Source organism: Eulemur rufifrons, chromosome 9 (assembly GCF_041146395.1).
Source record: "Eulemur rufifrons isolate Redbay chromosome 9, OSU_ERuf_1, whole genome shotgun sequence".
NCBI classification, from domain to species: Eukaryota; Metazoa; Chordata; class Mammalia; order Primates; family Lemuridae; genus Eulemur; species Eulemur rufifrons.
The window spans coordinates 11,813,804-11,832,762 of NC_090991.1; the positions used below are offsets into that span (position 1 = coordinate 11,813,804).

The 18,959-nt window shown below is 47.6% G+C and overlaps 1 pseudogene; it reads right to left on the reverse strand.

Moving 5' to 3' along the window:
- Nucleotides 1–730: 730 nt before the first annotated feature.
- Nucleotides 731–862, reverse strand: LOC138392816 (U1 spliceosomal RNA; annotated as a pseudogene).
- Between the last annotated feature and the right edge of the window lie 18,097 nt (nucleotides 863–18,959).

Sequence of the window (18,959 nt, forward strand, 5' to 3'; positions counted from 1 at the left end):
TGCTGGGCCTGAGGCGGGGCGCTCTAAAAGGAAGACGGCCGGCATAACTTTTTGAGACCCTTTTTACTGTGAAAACGTTTCACACTTTCAGAAAAATGGCAAGGGTTGTACAGTGAACTGCCATATAACCTTCACCTGGATTCACCAATTATTAATGTCATGAGATTCGTGTCCTCTCTCTATACATTTATTGTTGTTTTATTTTATCTTTTAGTTTTTTTTTTTTTGCTAATTTGAGAATAAGTTACAGATATCATAATCTTTTACCTCTAAGGATTTCAGCAAATATCTACTAAGAATAAGGACGTTTTCTTACACAACCATAGTACAACGATCAAATTCAGGGAATTTAATATTGATACAATGCTTCTATCCAATTACATGAAATTTTTAAAATGACATTTCTGCCTTGTTCTTTAATTGTTAGGTTTACTTACAAGCATACAATACAGAAATATACACAGTAAAATATATTCTTTTGACTTTCGTTACCATAGTATCTACTTCCCAGGGATAATCAGTGTTACGTGAATGTGTCAGTATGACATGAAAAAAAACAACACCACAATTTTATGTGAATGCAGTTACTTTTCTATGTACTAAATGTATAGGACCTAATTTTTTTGTTATTTTTTTCTCTTAAAATATATTACAGATCCTTTCATATTAGTACGTGTGGATCTAAGTCATTCTTTCCTTTTTAAAAACATTTCTTTGTTTTATTTAACTCATGAAGTAAAACAGCACCCAGTTTTTTTTCTGGGGAAATCGCAGGGATTGGCATATCCGGAGTGCAATGGATAAGCCTCGTCCTGGGAAGACCACCTTTGTGATCGTGGTATCTCCTCTGCCAGGTAAGTATAGCACCCTTTTAAAAATTGTACAGTATTTCATAGTTTGGATGGACTATAATTTATTTAATTAATCCAGTTGGATGGAAATATAGCTTGTTTTCATTTGCATTTTGCTGTTACCAACCACAGCAATAACCTGCTTTGTACACACGTGTGTCTTTTTGTACACACGTGAGTACCTCTAAGGGATAGAGTCCTAGAAAAGAAATTTCTGGGTTGAAGAGCTCACACATTTAAAAATTTTCATTCAGAAATGTGCTTTTCTTGGGAACTCACTTGTTTTTCTCTTTCAAGCACTGTATCACACAACTGGACATATATCTTTTTGATTTGTCTTCTAGAAAGCTTTTGAGTCAAAAGTTTGGCCCAGCACTTAAAAATATACATGCAGGCCGGATGCAGTGGCTCATGCCTGTAATACTAGAACTTTGGGAGGCTGAAGCAGGAGGATCATTTGAGGCTAAGAGTTTGAGACCAGCCTGAGCAACATAGCGAGACCCCATCTCTACAAAAGATAGAAAAAGTAGCTGGGTGTGGTGTCACCAGCCTGTTGTCCCAGCTACTTGGGAGACTGAAGCAGGAGGATGGCTTGTGCCAAGGAGTTTGAGGTTGCGGTGGGCTATGATGACAGCACTGCACTTTAGCCTGGGCAACAGAACAAGACCATGTCTCAAAAAAAAAAAAAAAAAAAAAAAAAAATACATATATACATACAAAGTTCAATCTGAAAGCACATAATTTGTGTACTACATTAACTCCTAGCTCCATCTTATCTCCTCCCTAGTCTCATTTTAATTGTGCTTGACATACATACTAACTTAATAAAATGTTTATTTTATCTTACATCTTTATATGTATGTAAATTTGTGCACGGAGTCCCTCCAGAACAAAATGGTCTGTGATTACATAAAATGTTGAATTGAGGTTTTTGACCACAGTCCTGGAAGTGGAGAGAGGGGCAGATGACAACGTCTACTGAGTGGGGTCTATTTTATGCCAGGTGCTTTGCAGAACTAGCTCACTTCATCTTCCCCACACTTTTCTATGATTGAGATTATCACCCCTATTTTGCAGATGAGAACCAGATCTACAAGACTCCAAAGCCTCCTTCCAGGCATCACAATGCGTCCAACGTACTAAAAGGTGTGCTCTCGGGGTTACTAACAGGTGTGTCCTCTTGTCACTCCCAAGGCTGCTTCGAAAGGCAGCTGCAATGTGGGACGTGCACCTCGAGCTCGCTCTGGCCCCCCCACTGGGGGGAGCCCGAGCCTCTCAGAACACATCTGTGGACCATCCCTCTCCCTGGAGGCTTTTGAGCTAGAACATACAGAGGTCAAATGATGACCTGTGAGTGTATCCAGCCCCACTGATATCAATCAAATCAAAGGGGCTTTGACTATAACAGGAGGAGCTGGGATTACCCCTGGGGTAGGACCTGTGCCCAGCGAGAGGTGCTAAGTGCAGGAATGAGTCAGGGGAGGTAAGTGTGGAATTTCATTCTAGGAGTCTTTAAGAACAGGCCAAATCCTCAGCCATCTGGGGCTTAGTGTGGAGAATTAATGAGGCCCCTTGTGACAGCCCCGCTAAGCCTCCCTAGAAAACTGCAAATCCACAATGTCAACTGGTCACTAAATCCCGTTACTCCAGGCTCTGTTTTCTTGATGAAATTCCATTTAGGCCAGTAGATGGTGATAATTCAGCAGAGATAAGACTGTGCAGGGCCTCTTTCAGCCATGAGAGGATGCATTAAAAGCAGTCTGGAAGGCTGCTTCTGGGACCAAGCGGGGAAAACACTTTTGTGAGCCCATTGCTGGGCGAGGTGCAATTAGCAGACATCGCTATGAGATGCTTCTTCTGCTGGGATCTCTTAAGCACCCACTGTGATCACTTTTGATCACACCGGAGGACAGGACCCTGCTGCCCAGCAGATCTTGGGTAGATGAAGTGGGTCCTCTTTCTCAAGAGGTGTGGCCTGGAACAACCGCACCAAGGCCTATTGATCTGCAGAGATTCTTCCAGACCAGGGAGGCCCATGGCTCCGGGGATAACACCTGCTGGGAAATGCTGCTCATCCCTCACCACCCCCCCCAGGGCTCTGTCCCCAGGACAGCTCACTTTTGGCCTCTGGTCCTCCTCTCCGTGCCCTCTGCGCATTGCCATTTCTTCCCTGGATTACTGTGATAAGCGCCTCTCAAACTCTCCCCCCCACTTCTGGCCCTGCCACTTCCAACCCATCCTCCACGTAGGCAGCCAGAGAGACCTTTCTGGAACACAGACCTAATCATGTCACACCTCTCAAGAAACCGCTTCGATGACTCCCCACTGCTGTGCGGCACGCAAGGTCCTTTAACCTGGTCCGCGTGTGAAGCCTTATCTCCATCCCTCTCCCCATGTGCCCTCCCTGCCAGCCTTGCCTTCTCTCTTGCGTCCCCAGAACTGCTGTGCCCTGTCACCCACTTAGTGCCTTTGGGCAGACTGTCCCCTCTATCTGGAATGCCTTTTTCCTGGGTGATGAGCTCCTTCTCCAAGATCCAGTTCAGATGTCACCTCTTGCGGGAAGGCTTCTCCCGGTTCCCCAGGCACAGTTCCTCCTTTGGCCTCACGTAAATTATTCATTTCTTGTGCTAGAGAGCGAGCACGTGTCCCTCTCCCCCAGACCGCGAACTCCTCGAGAACAAGAATTATGTCTTTCAGGGTCCCCTCCCTCCCACTGCCCCACAGAGTGCGTGGCACATATCTGGTGCAAGATAACTGTTTGGAGAATTGTAAAATTAATTGAGCCCGTAGGGTGGACATAGAAGGCTGCCTTGTGGGGACAGACTCTTCAGTCTGGGAGGACAGAAGCCAAGAAAGGACAGAACCAAATGCTACAAAACATGAAGGAGAACAGAGCGGGGTACATGAACTACTGGCATCTGTCTGTCCCTTGGTCCCTGGTCATTGCTCCTTGCTTTTGGATCCATCCCCTGCCTTTCTCCTGCAAGCTGTGTTTCCCAGGCGCCCTTGCCTGAGTGTCTGTCTGGGTTTGGCAGGAGGTTGGAGTGTGAGAGGAAGGGAGAAGTCAGGGCATTTCCCCTTTTCTCTCTGCTCTGGGCGGGGGAGGGCATTTCCTGGTTGTGGCTGCATCTGCACAGCTGTTCCCGGTCCCTGCTAAACAGCCCCACCCCCTGCAGTCTCACCTGTTGGAAGCAGCCCCTGCTGTGGCTCTAGCTTGAGCTGGAGGGCCCTGGCTTCTGGGTTTTGGTAATACCATCATCCCCAGTGTCCTGCAGCCGCAGAGGGGACACTGGGCGCCTGCCGTTGCCACGTTTTGGGTTGCTGCTCCATCCCTGACTGGCTTCTCGGTCTTTCCACCCTCAGTGCAGCTCATCCTCCCTGTCACACTCCCTGTGTTTGAAGTATTAGAGTGGTTTCAGGTTTTCTTGCTAGACCTGGACCATCAGAGTCCTCTTGCTTAGATCAGCTAAAGGTTCAGTCCTGGGGCTCCTGGACCAACCTCTGCCCTTGGCTCTACTTGGAGAGGTCCCTTGCCTTGACCACAGTGTCCCTGCAAGCCAGCCCTTGCTGGCCTCCCAGAGCAGTGGGCACCCGACAAAGCAATATGGCAGAGGGTATTGCCATCGGATGCGTGGTTTAGAAAGATTACCCTGGCTGCAACGGGAAGTGTGGTTGGGGAGGGGTAAGACTGAGGCAGGGAGACCGCACAGGTGGCTGTTGCGATGGTTCATCGGACAACTGCTTCCTGCCACCCCAGGCTGTGCTGTGAATCCAAACAGTCCAACTGTAACAACCAGGCAGACAGAGGGAGCCCGTGCCCTCTCTGAGCAGGATCTGTGGGGAGAGAGGGGTCTCGGGGAGCTGCTTTGGGGGCAGATGTGGTGGAGAAGTCAGCTGACCAGGCCTGAGACGTGCATCCCAAGCTCTTGTGTGGTGGGGCCAACGCGGTGTGATTCAGTGGGGCCAGAGCTTTGCAGGTGGAGGCAGAGATTTAATGGCTGCTGATGAGTTGTGAGAGTGAGGGTTTTTCGGGAATGTATGTGAAGGAGGCATCTCTATACAGCTAAATTCCTTTATTAACTTAATGAGTTTGGCTGCTTTCCTGGAAATGCAAGTGCCATTTGGCACCATCGCTGCTGCTTCAGAAAGGGTGTCATTAAACTAGGAATCTGTAGGAACGCACAATAGCGCTAAACGAAGCTGCTCGGGAGATGACATGGCATCACGCAGACTTCCCAAGGACCTTCAGAGTGGAGAACACTGGCGCTCTGAGGTCGGTACCCAGCTAGGGGCTGAAAGTGGGGGTGGTGGAGATTATTCCAGTCTCCACTGTAGGCACCGTTGGGTCATATTGGGAGGGCTCATATAAAAGTCACTTCAAAGTTGAAACATAAACTTTGAAGGCATCACAACATCTCCTAGCCCTTCTCCGTCCTCCATTGGCTGATGCACCCTCAAGTCCGGGTTTCTAAAGGCAGGACCCACGTGGCGTGGCTTTGTTCCTTCTGTTCTCCGGCTTTGCATCAGACTGTCCTGGTGGTTCCTAGACCCACAGGGAGGAAAACTTGAGGCAAATTATTTCTTCCAAACATCGGACCAGATTTGGAACACCAAAGGCTGAGACTAGAATCATTGGGTAAGGTGGGAAGAGAAATCTCTCTTCCTGTCCCTTTTGTTCCTTGGAATGGGAGGGGCCTTGAAGCTAGGGGGAGATTTTGGAAGTTATTGGGCTTTTGAATTTATAATATAATTGCAGAAACCCTCTCTTTCTGAATTGAGTTTGAACCTGAGAGTTGGATGTAGACACCATGTGACAATAAAACCTTCCTCGATGATGTCAGCCAAAGGACTTTGTCTTAATTCATGTGATGCCAGGTCCCTAGGAGCCACAGCTGCAGAGAGGATGGGAACAAGTAGCCATAACAGCCTCTTCTTCCTGACCACCTACTGTGTGCCAGCCATCCTCTCTAATCCTCCCAGCAAGCCTGGAATGGTGACATCAGTCTTTTGCAGCTGAGAAGCTGAGGCTCCGAGAGGTTAAGACACTTGGCACAGCCCACCCAGCTGGCAGGTGGTGGAGCTGGGGTTGAGCTCAGACTGTCTTCTGCCCAAACTGGTGCCTTCCCCACCTCCCTCTCCTTGCCGATGAGGAAGGTGCGTACTGGGGATCCACGTACAGTCAGGTCTGCGCTCAATCCAGCCGAGGAAAGCATCTGTGGTTCCCTCCGCCCCCTCTTGGCTCCCATCCCAGGCAAGGATTCCACATGGTTGGGTGCTTTTATAAAAATTTTATTTTTCAATTACATGCTCATTGTAACAAATCCAAACAATACAAAAGTGGATAAAGTAGGCGGAGAAAGGCTTTCCTCCCGCTCCCAGTTGGAGACCTTTTCCTGTGCTTCTGAGTCCTGGAGGCGGAGTGTGGTTGAAGGTGCAGGCTCAGGGCGCAGATGGCCCCGCTCGAGTCTGGGCTACCACTCACCAACTCCACAATCCTGGGTACGTAGCGTCTGTGTGCCTCAGTTTCCTCATCTGCAAAATGGGATAATGGTACTTATCTCATGTGGCTGTTGTAAGGATTAAACAGTTAAATAAGTGTTGGGCAAAGAATAAGTATTTAATAAATCAACAGCTATTTTTATTAAATATGGCTTTTAAAATCCAAAATAAGTATTAACACTATACATATTGTGCTGCAACTTCCTTTTTCACTCTACAATATGTTATAGACTTCTTTCCAAATCTCTACATATGGTACTTTTTTAATGGTTGTGTAGAATTTTATTTGTAGGGATGTATTATAATTTGTTCATTCAGATATGGGTAGACATTTAAATTATTTCCAATTTTCCTTTTACCATTACAAACAATGTTATACCTTGTGCTTCACATGGTTTTACCAGTATTTCTGTAAGATAGAGTTCTAGAGCAGGATGGTAAGATTTCAGGGTATTTATATTTGAAATTTGATTATACATTTGTAATTTTTTACCAAAATATGGTGGAAATCATATTCTCACTGACTGTATAACAAGAAAGCCTGTTTCCTCGATCTTAACCAACACTGGATTTACTCATCTTAAAACTGCTGGATTAAAGAAATATCCAAATAACTTTGCACATGATAAAGATGTTTGCACAAAAGTAAGTTAGATTGACACTTTACACCATAGACGTGCACACACAGTATAAAAGAAATGAACAGCCCAAAGTAAAAGATGGCAAAAGACATAAAGCCCCTTCAGCACAATTTTGAGCCAAAGATGTGTGTACAGGGAGCACTATTCAAACATTCTCTAGTCCCTCTGACATCTACTTATTGTTACTCCCATTTTAGAGATGAGAAAACTGAGGCATAGAAAGATTAAGCAGTTTGCTTCAGATCAGGCAGCTGGTGAGTGGCAGAAATTAGAAGCTGAACCCACACCTGCCAGGATCTCTTTGTTCAGCCTCCACGTAGAGGTCCACACATACTTTGATTTGAAGAGATCGGTGAGGCCTCAGAGAAGTGGAATCTTCCCTACACTGAGGTGCAGAGCTCTGAGTCGTTCCATTCTGCCACTTTGCATTTCCTGCGTGGCTGTAGACAACTTTCCCATCTGTGATGCGAAGTGGCCATGCTGCCACTGGGAAGCATTGGGGTGGACAGAGAGCATCTTGTCCCTTTCTGCCCCTCAGCATGGAGAGACTGGGAGGCAGGTGGCAGGATCGTTCCTCTCCAGTTAGGCTGCATTGGCCTCCCTGCATGTTTACGCCAAATAGCCCGTAGCGCCTCTTGCTCTCGTTCTCTGTCCATGCCTATCAGTGTAGTAAATCCTGAGCACTTCTGCTTTTTTTTTTTTTTTTTTTAGACAAAATAGAATCAGAGCCTTTTGTGTTCAAAAGCAAAATGTCCATAAATCAGTGCTCCTTGAATAGGAAGATGTATGTGGATTGCTGAAGACGAGGCTTTGAATTATTTATCCAGTAGTGATGCTCCTTGGAACCTCAGGCATAATCAACCCCACGACAAAACTGAGTGACTTCTCAAGATGTCTTTGTGGACACCACGGAGGATGACATGGGTCTAAAGGATTGTACCTGGGTCCCCTCACCATCCGGTACCTGCTCACTTTTCCTATCTCCATGTGTCCCAGGCTGTAGCCACATCCAGGTATTACAGATTCCTGATGCATCATGTTTGTACATACTATTCCCTCCCCTTGGATGTTTCTTTCCACTTATGCACCTGCAAACCCCTATGTGTCTGCCAAGAGCTAGCCTGGGTGTCCCCTTCTTTCAGAAATTCAGAAATATTTCCTGCCTTTTTTGTCAGCGTTAGTAGCTGCCTTCTTTGTGAGTCTGGCTAGGTGCTGAACACTTCATGGGCAGGGCTGGTTTCGTGTACCCATCTACCACTAGAACAGTGTCAAGCACGTAGTCAGAGTCTGGGTTGTTGAATGAAGGCATGGTTCGACATTGGGGGCAGGGGACAGCTCTGCTTGGTCAGTACAATGTGTCTGGGACATGATGCTTATTTAGTTTCAAGCACAGTGTGTCCAATACTTATGTGAGTGGCTTGGATAAAGATGCCCTGGGCAGATGCTTTACTGATTTTGCAAGTAATGCAAACCTGGAATTGATAACAAACACATTGAATGATTGTTCAGTCTTTGAAAAAAATCTTGATAGGTTGACAGAGTTGCCTGAAACAAGATGCCCCTGAACAATGGATAAAATTGGAGTGTTAGTAATACAAAAGTCTGTGAACCAATGGCTGTTGGTGGTGAGGGAGAAGAAGATTCCCAGGTGGCTGAGATATTAAACCATCCTCTGCATATGCCATAGTTTTTCGTACCTCTAGGTGAGAGGAAGCTTGGAAGCTTGTTTGGGGAAGAGCAGGAAAATGCAGAGTTTTGTTCACTGTGTCCTCTGTGCTTGTAATGATGCCTGCCACTTAGTAGGTGCTCAATAAATATTTGTTGAACTATGAATGAATACACTAGTCACTTTGCATTTACCTCCTGCTTGGAATATCCTTTGTCTCCAAATTTCTATTAGTTCTTCAAAGACTAAACTCAGGAGTTAGCAACTCTAGCAACTCTAAGGCACTTTCTCTAGTGCATACCTCTCTACTGGGCTATCATAATACCCTGGTTTTAAGCATAGGACTTATTATCCTGTGTGGATGTTATTTATTTATAGTATGGATCCCCCATTAGGCTGAAAGCTTAGCAAAAGCAGGGGCTGGGGTTGATTAATCTCTGATGAACCACTGAATGCCATATCATTGGAGCTCATTAAATGTTTGTGCATGATGGAGAAGTGTTGGCACACGATGCTTGTTTAATTTCCAACAGAGCTCAGTTACCTGAGAATTAGAGATGGGTTCAAGGGCGGGGTATTTGACCACTGAGGGCAAGGTTGTAGGGCATGGGTTCAAATGATCCCAGGGTGTCCCTATGAGCAGCACTTGGTCCAGAATTTGCAGGGAGATAAGTGAAACAGGAGCTGGGATGTTGGCCTGTGAAAATAGATAGGTTTGATTTCCAAGTTCCAATCATCCTTCAAGAGCTCGGATGTGGAGTCAGGTCTTCTGACTCTAGATCTAATGCATTGTGCGCTACAGCACAGCTGTGTCTGAGACATTGAGGGTGGAAGAGATCAGAGTTATGACAGAGTCCCAGGCCTGGGGGTGGGCAGTGGAATAAAAGAGAATGTCACTGAAGTTGAGAAGGTGGGAGAACTGCAAGACCAAGATGTTAGAGGAGCATCATATTGGATGTTGAGTTCATCAAGGATGATATCAGGGGATAGGATGTAGAGCACATTTTTAAAGAATTCATATTTTTTGGTAGAGATGGGGTCTTGCTATGTTGCCCAGGCTTGTCTCAAACTCCTGGCCTCAAGCTATCCTCCTGCCTCAGTCTCCCAAAGTGCTGGAAAAACAGGGATGAGCCACCATGCCTTGCCTAAAAAATTCTTCAGACTGAAAAATATAGAAATCAATCCCCCAAAAAACTTAAGCAAGAAAAGGATAATTTACTGGCTTCTAATATCTTAGGAGGGGCAGATGTCAAACTGTAGGGCAGGCAGGGAAGCAACTGGGTCTCAAGAACATTAGAACTAGGAATTTTAATGCCAGCAAGTCTCTCTTTCTGAAACTGTCTCTCTGTCTCTGTCCTTTTCTCTCTCTACATCTTGCCTCTTGGGCATGCTTGTTTCATTTGCTGTTTCCACGACGACTATCTTTCTTCATGGGGCAGGACACATGGAAGTTCTGAATCTTGCTTTTCATGACTTTAATCACTAAAGAAACTGATCTTCTCGGATACAAATTTAAAAATTCCCAGGGAAGAGATCCAGTGTCTCCGAAGGAATGAGGTGCTCATCCATCGACCAGGTTCCTCGACTTGCCATCAGGTAGGGTGGAGGAAGAGCTTGCAGAGTAGAGATGTTTGAGTTGGAAGAATAGTTATTTAGGAGAAATTTATTCTTCATTTTATGAGAGGAGATATAAGCAGTTAGGATGGCTTTGGCAGCAAGTAGGAGAAAACTTGACTTACACTGGTTTAAACAAAAAGGAAATTTATTTGCTCATATAATGTGAAGTCCACATGTAACATGGCCTTAGGGTCAGCTTCATCCAACGGCTCCAGTGCCCATTTTTCTGCAATTCCCTCATCTGTGTTCTCTTCTTGCTTTGTCTTCAGACTACTTCCTTCATGGAGGCAAAAAAGATGTAGCAATTTCTGGCTCCATATCCACACATAAAATCCAGAGGAAGGGAAGTATTCTGAAAGATTTTTTTTTATAGTAACAAGGAAGCTTTATTTTCAGAGTCTCCCAACAAACCTCTGTCTGTGTTCTGATGGGTTGAATTCGTTCATATATCCTTTCCTGAATGGGTTGGTGGCCAGTGGATTCTGTGTTCTGATTAGTTTAACCCTACTCATCTCTGAGCCTGGGGCAAGGAGATCGGGATTATGTTGATTAGATTGGACTGATTAGAGCTCATGCAAAACACCTGAGTGCTGCACAGTGGGAGAGGGTGTACCTGCCGTATAACAATCCACTCAAAATTTAGTGGCCTAAAATATCATCTATATTTTTGTTCAAATTTTGTGGGTGAACAATTTGGGCTGCGTTCAGCAGGGTGGTTCTTCTGTTGGGCCCAGCTCTCTTCTGCATTTATTGCCAGCTGATGGGTCATTTGGGACTGTGTGGTTTTTGATGTCTTTGCTGAGATGGCTGGAATGACTGGAGACTCTCTCCCCATGGTTTTTATCTTCCAGCAGGCTGGTCTGGGCTTGTCTCAGGGAGAATCAGTCCCAGGGCACAAAAGCTTTTCAAGCATCTTCTTGTCTCACATTGCTATTGTCCCATTGGCTGAAGAAAGTCACATGGCGAGCCCAGAATCAGGTGGGGGAAGACGACTGAAGGGTTAGATACAAGAAAGAGTGAACAATGTTGGAGTCAAATGCAACAATCCACCACAGCAAGGAGAGCTGATGTTGGGAGAGAGTCACAATTTCTACCATAGGATGCAAATGAAAACAGTGGTTCTGGAGAAGGTACAGAATTCAGGAGAATTTAATTCCAATACAACAGGGGTTAAATAGAACATGCTGTGCTGGAAGAAATGTTTAGGTGCAGTATAAATCTGGGGAGGAGAAGGGTTAATTCCATTAGGCAGGGAAAATGGGGTTTGCATTTAGGACTGAAAATAAGCATCAGGGGAACTTAATATCTTTTCAACCTCTGAACAGTGCCAGGCTCTGGACTAGACATGTGGTATGCATTGTTTCATTTAATCCCTACAGTTGCAGGTGAAGAAATAGGCTCAGAGAGGTTAAGCAGCTTGCCCAAACTCACACAGCAAGTGTAGATTTAAGCTCAATTATCTCTGGGTTTTAGGTCTGAAGGACCCGGGATTTGGCTGAGGCAAGATGGCAGTGACGGACGAGGAGGGGAACAGAGTAAAGGACTGCTAAGGGGCAGGGTTCTGTAGCCCCAACTCTCCTCACTGTTGGGCAGAGGTAGCCTGGATGAACATGCCTCTTGCCAGCGCGAAGTCCTAGACTGTGAGTTCCTGGGTGCACTGAGCACATTTCTGCTGCAGCCCCGTAGCATCTGTCGGAGCACCAATACCTAGCACTCAAGGGTCGCATCCTGTGTGCCAGGCACTGTGCTGGAGGCCTTACCGCCATCATCTCACTCGGTCCTCACAGCAGCGCGGAAGTGGTGAGTGCTGCTGTTATCCCCGTCTGCGGAGAGACAACTGTGTCTGCAGGAGAATTAAGTCACTGTCCGTGTTCACAGAGTTGGAGAGTGGAGGAGCCAGGGCTCGAAGGAGGGGCCATGGAGCCCAAAGTTCAGGCTCTGGAGCACTCAGCTATAGGGCCTCACAGAGGGAGCAGTGCCCCAGGAAAGGTGGCGGGGGGCTGGCAGCCTGGATGCGGGGGGCCCTCCTGGGGAGGAGTTCGACATGTCACCACCGGAAACACGTGAGGGCTTCTTGCTACTCCCCAAGTTTGGGCTATTTTCTATATTTTACTTAATCCTCCAAAGCACCTGGAGATAGATACTATTAATGTGCGTGTTTTAGGGATGAAGAGACTGAGGATCAGCAAGGTGAGCTCATTTGCTAGGAATCGGCAAAGCTGCAGGCAGACCCGGTCAGGGCTGAGTTCAGAGCCCATGTGTAGCCACCGCGATACCCCACACCACGCTGTCCGGTGCACTGTCTGGGATCCAGTCCCCTGCAGGGAGCAGGACAAGTGTGCAAACGCCGATGTTTGTGCAAAAGCAGATGTTTGTGCAAAAGTGGATGTTTGTGGGATGTACTGCAAGACTTAATTACCTGAAAGACTGCTGGGAGAAGAGGGGTCAGGCTTCTCAGGGTTGAATTTTGGAACACTCTGGTGAGAGCTGAGCACCAGAGTGAGCACCCTGAAAACGATTGCTGCGCTGAACCAAAATGTGGCTCCTCCTGGCCGAGTCCGGCAGTTACACCCAGATGCCCTTTGTTGTGCACGGAAGGAACGAGGCCCCAGACCTCCCAGGACTCAGGACCTAATCCAGTGCGAGACGCCCAGACGCAGTCTCGCTGTGGGAGAGGCACGGCTGGGCTCCAGCCCTCCGCACGCTGGGAGGAGAGTTCCTATCCGCTCGGACAGATCAGGTCCCCGGGCGCACTGTGCTTTTCTGCTTCTGCTCTGTACCGTAAGCCTCCAGTGCGTGCCAGCCAGCCAAGCAGGAGCTGAGCGAGAACCATGTCCTCCCTCCGAATCAAACATTTCCCACAAACCTTTTTCTCTCCAAAGTCATTAATAACAATGTTCATCCCCCACAGCATCTGCTAATGATTTATTATTACATGGGTAGTATAACGTTTTCATATCCACACCATTTTTCATCCTAGGCTGAGTTAATTACAAATGACTCACAAGCAAGAAGCATTTCCTCCAGCAATCCATTGCGAACAATGGGGCTTTGTTCTTCCTCCCGCCCAGACTGGCTGCCCCTCCCCAGCTTCCACAGCCTCCCCTCATTTATCACCATGGCTCTGAACGAGTCGCTCGAACCAATAGAAAGGGCCTCTGAAACTTTGGACTCAGTGGCTCCTTCCTGCCGAAAGCAGCTTCTAAAAATATGTGGATGGTCCTTGAAAATCGAGACCTTAGTTTCTCATGGAGCAGACAAAGAACTTTTCTTCAGAGGTGTCACTCACCACCTATGTCCGTACGATGGACAAGAAATTGTGGTGTGTTGGAGGTGACTGAGGGATCGTAAGACTCCTTCAGTCAGTGACAGAATACCGCTAGGTGGGAGCAGGGCTGTGCTGAGCGTGGCTTTCCAAATGGGTGCATTTTCCACAACTTAAAGGTGATAAAATGAAAATAGCTAACAGCTAATGTTTATGTAATTCTACTAAGTGCCAGACACTGTTCTAAGTCCTATATGCATATTTTTATATGTTTAACACATACATTGCATAGCATTTTCAAAGCCATTCCGAGGTAATTACTATTAGTATTCCCACTTTACAGATGAGGAAAGCGAGGCACAGAGAGCTAAGTGACTTGTGACTTGCCCACCATCCTAGAGCTGGTAAGTGTCAGTCAAGATTCAAATCCGGGTGATCCTGCTGCAGGCTGAGCTCTTGTCCACTCTGCTCTCCAGCCCTTCTGTAGGGTGCGGCTTGTTTACTTCCCTGCGTCGATGTGAGGGCTCTGAGACTACGAGGAGAGATGCTGAGCGAAGCAGTGTGAATGAGGACGGTGGATTTTGAAGAAAGGGCAGCCAAAGGGTCGCACCTTTCTCAGGACTTTCTTCCCCTACCCAGCAATGGTACCCACCCTGCCCACACTCGGTGGAATCACTTCTCGCAGCTCTGTGTCTGTGAGGCAGCTGTGGCAGGGGACGTTCTTGGAACTGGAGGACCTGCGTTTGGGGCTTGGTGCCATCCCTGTCTGGCTGTGTGGTATGAAAGGAACGGCCTTCCACCAACCGGCTGTGCACACTCGGTCATGCTGCTTTCCCTCTCTGGGCTTTAATTCCTGTATCCGCAGAATGAGGGAGCCGAGCTGGATGACGGCCAATGCCATATGTAGCTCTACCGGGCGATTCCGCTGGAGGAGGCAAAAGTCATCCATTGGAGAACCAACTTCAAGTCGTTTTGGTGGTGGCCACGTGGAGCAGCTTCCGGAGGGTAATTCTGAGTTCAAATTCAGGCTCAGAGGAAAGGGGTGCCTCGATCTCTTTGTGAGTCTGCCACAAGCCCTGGAAGGGAAACGGTGACAGTGATATCAGGTGCTTGACATTCTAGTCCCACTAATCTCACTTTCTAGATGAGGAGACCAAGGCCTAGGGAGGTCAAGTGGCTTCTCTAAGGCCTCACAGGGAGGTAAGGGTGGAGCCGGGATCAGAAGCCAGTTCTTCTGCCTACCTGCCATCGAATGTCACTGTGTGAGGGGCTGGCATCATGGCCAGCAGTGGCTGACATCTACCGAAATCTCAGTATATCCTCGCTGTGTGTGGTACATTAAATTATTCACCACTCATTCATTCCCCCTCTATCTCCGATCCACAGGCAAGTGAGTGAGAAATGCTCACTTTTGTATGACGCTGAGACGACAGTGGTGGTTATGCAGCAATAGCTGACTGATACAGCAATTGGTATCTGAAGTGGTACTTTCGTAACAAAAGCCTGAAATGTGTGGCATTGGCTTTGAGACTGGGTGGCAACTGCTGAGGGAAGTGTTGCAGGAGTCTGGTAAAACTCATGTTATGGAATGGTGAAGCATTTCGTAAAACTGCCACTTGCAATGACCTGGAAGGTAGCAAATGTGCCTGAAGCATTTGTCAAGTTTGATGAAGGGATTCTGAAGCTTGATGTTGAAAGTATGAGCTGCCTACTGCTAATGGCATTAAGCTCAAGAAGGAATTGGCCAGTTCACATAAAGAATTTCAGGGAACTACAGAGATCCCGGAAATTGCAGGGCAGGAAAACAAAACAGTTTCTCACCAAACCAGCGGTGAGGCCATTAAAACACAGCTTTGGAAGATGAAATTTAGGGCTTTGTCTGTAAGATTTTTGTGCATTATTTTGCAGCTTGGTATTCTACCAGTCACTTTGCATGTACCATCTCATTTAATCCTCATAATGATCCCAGAATGCAGATGCTATTATTAATATTTCTCTTTTACAGATGATGACACTGAGGCTTAAAGAGGTTTTAGAACATGTTCAAGGGTACACAGCTATATGAGGCAGAGCCAGAGTGGAACTTGTTGGTGTATCTGACTCCAAAATCCATACTCTAACCAGAAAGCTGTTCTGCCTTTCACCCCATAAATGTCCCTGTCTTCTTTTCTTTGAATGCGTGGGCGTGTGGTAGGCAGAATAATGCACCCCCAAGGATGTCCACATCCTCACCCCAGAAACAGCAAAGAGGGGTTAAGGTTGCAGATGGAATTAAAGTTGCTAATCAGCTGCCCTTCAAATGGGGAGGTCATCTGGCTAACTTTGCCCGTGTGGGTCTAAGGCAGTCCCAGGGGCCGTATAAACAGGAGAGAGGAAGAAGCGTTCGAGTCAGAGAGACGTTGGAATTGCTGTGCTGCTGGCTTTGAAGATGCAGGAAGGGGCCGTGGCCCAAGAAATGCGCACAGCCCGCAGGAGCTGGGCAAGGCGAGCACACGGATTCTCCCCTAGACCTTCTAGAAGGAATGCAGCCCTGTAGACAGCTTGATGTTAGCCCAGTAGACCCATTTTGGAGTTCTGACCTCCAGAACTATGATAAATTTGTGTTGCTTTAAGCCACAAAGTTTGTGGTAATTTATTATAACAGCAATAGAAAACTAATCCAATGAGTATCCCTAAATGTGCGACGTATGTGTATGTACATGTGGGTTTCCTAAGTGCGTGTCTCTCCATAACCATCTACATGTCTCGAGTGAGGGAAGCCCTTTGGTGACTGAACAGGGGTGAAGAAGCCAGCAGGCTCCTGAGAGGGCTGCAGACTTCTCCCTTCCTTTATTACCAGTTGGCCGCAACACTGTCATTTAACTCAGCGGGCGCCACGTGCCGGAGGATCTGCAGGTCATTGTCTCTGTGAGTGCGTGGGTGCCGGCCTCTGTGTTCGGGTGCTCACACATGCATGTATGTGTTTACATGTGCACATGCGTGAGTGGACTCATGCCGTCTTTGCCTGTGCGGGTGTGCAGACAGATGTGCGCACGTTCATGTATGTGCATGAAGAGGCACAGGCATGGGTGTACATGGGTGTGCAAGCATAGGGCACATGAGAACACATGTGTGCACCTCTATGTGCTGTGTGCATACAGGCGCACTCTGGATTCGCCTGGGGATGCCAGGCCTGAGATGAGGACCCTCCTGCCCCGTTCCTGAGCCGGGCCTGGGCAGAGCGGCAGTGCAGGAGCCCTGGGCATGGGCCATTCATTTGCTGTTTTCTCCCCGGGGCCGCAGGAAAATGAAGCTTGTTTTCCATTGCTACACAATGAGAAGAAGTGAATCGATTTTTCCTCACTTCTGATTGTTCACATTAGAGGGCTTGTTTCTAAATAATTGACACCAGGATCATTCATTTTACTGCACAAACATATTTTACGGGTCGCTCTCCCCTTTGAGACAGTCCTGGGTGGACCTGAGAGAGGCCTGTTTTGTAGACTGGCATTTCTCTGCACGGAGAACATCCCTCGAAGGGCAAGGTCAGCTGCTGCGGTGGCCCCCCTTGCAATTGTTTATTTGCTCACCCATTAATTTGTCCAAAAAGTTGCCCCGAGTGCCAGTGCTGTGCAGACAGAATCTAGGGGTGGGTGGGGGCTGCGTGCTCAGGGGGCGCCACGGTCCTTGCTGCTGAGCCGGTCAGTCTGGGACTGCTGTGTTAGCCTCGCGGGAATTCTGCCCATCCTCCTCAGGAAGCAGTAAAGGAGTTCAAGGGTGGGGGAAAAGGAGGAGGAAGAGGGAGAGAGAGGGACAAAAAGTGAAAGCCCCCGGCTAGCAAGGTCCCTTCTCCTGGCTTTGCTGAAGCCACGCTGGCCTCCCAAAGGATGGTGCCCCCTCTTCCCCAGCCAAGCATCCTCATATTTAAAAAAAAAAAAATAGCTACAACTCGCCCCAGGCTTCTCTGAGCCCCCAAACTGGAAGGTCTCCTCCCCCCCAACCATCTCCCTCCAGCTCAGCGTCTGAACCTCTTTCCCCACACTCTTACTGGGGTTCCAGTGACAGCTCCTTGGGGTGTAATTTGTAAGTCACACCTGCCTCACGGTCTTCAGCTTCTCCAAGTGGGTTTTTTCTTTCTTCATCATTTGCACCTGGCACCGAGAGGGGTTTTGAATGTCATCACCTGTACACTCGCGTCACCCGCATCCCCCAGGCTGATGAAAACCTGAGTGACAGAGCTGGGATGGGAAGTGGTGACCACCACTCCCAGCCGATGCTGGACACCTCGTACTGACCTCCACCCCGCGCCCGGGCTGGGGTGCTCTCCCTGAGGTCTTAGTTTGAGTCAAGGCTGTTTCCTTTTTCAAGGCGGTGCTAAGAGCAGCAGGTTCTTGGATGGGAGCCTCAGTGACTGGGCTGGAGATGAAGGAAGAGTCACACTTCCTGCCTCCCCAGTATCCATCCTCCTTGTTTCCCTTCATGGCAGAACCCCAATTCTATTCTATGTGGCAACAGGTCTAACACAAGGACTGAGTGTTCTGGGCTCTCTTGCAGTTAGAGGTGGCCAATAGGTTGGAAGCAGAAGTGGCTGGGTAGAGATTCTGAGAAAGTGTTTTAACAAAGGGGCAGACGATGACATGTGACTCTTCCCCTCTTTCCTCTTTTGCTTGCTGTCTGCCTGGAACTCGGACGTAATGGCTGGAGCCCTAACAGCCATCTTGTACCATGAGGTGACCTTGAGGATGAAAGTCATGTTCTAAGGATGGTGGAGCAGAGAAATGGAAGATCCTGGCTCCTGTTTACTATAGAACACTTTCAATTGCCTATACAAGGACTTCTTGTATGTGAGAAAGAAAGAAATTATTTCCATTTTCTGTTACTGGTTTCTGAGGGCAACTCCTGATATATGAGGCTGTATAGTCATAGCTCTTACTAAGACCAGCCAGATATTCACTGGCTAAGTAGCCCATGCACAAGTAGTCTTTTACAATTCTATTACTAAAACCTGAACATGTTGTTTCATTTCCAGCAGAGCATTGGGCCTAAATTTAGACTGGTGCATCATGATGCTGTACCAGCCTGCTCTTAATGTGAGGCTTAGAGGCATCTTGCTAATTTGGGGATATTCTGGCGACTAGGAGAAAGTGGCAGATGCAGGGGGAGCCCAGGTCCCAAAGGGGATTTTCCTAGAGACTCCTCCGATACAGGTAGACACGGAAAGTAGCAGCCAACTCAGGTTGAAGGCTCCAGGCACAGCCCAGCAGAGCTCTCTCCCTTTGCAGAGGCTGTGCGTGCACGCGTGCAGGTTCTCTCTGACCGGGTGGGTCTTTAAGGTCAATGTTTGTTCTGATTGGTTGGTGCCTAGGCCATACAGTTAACTATTTTGAATAGCACCCCTGCGTAATACAAGGGTTTTAAACCAGACGACTGTCTCCCGCGAT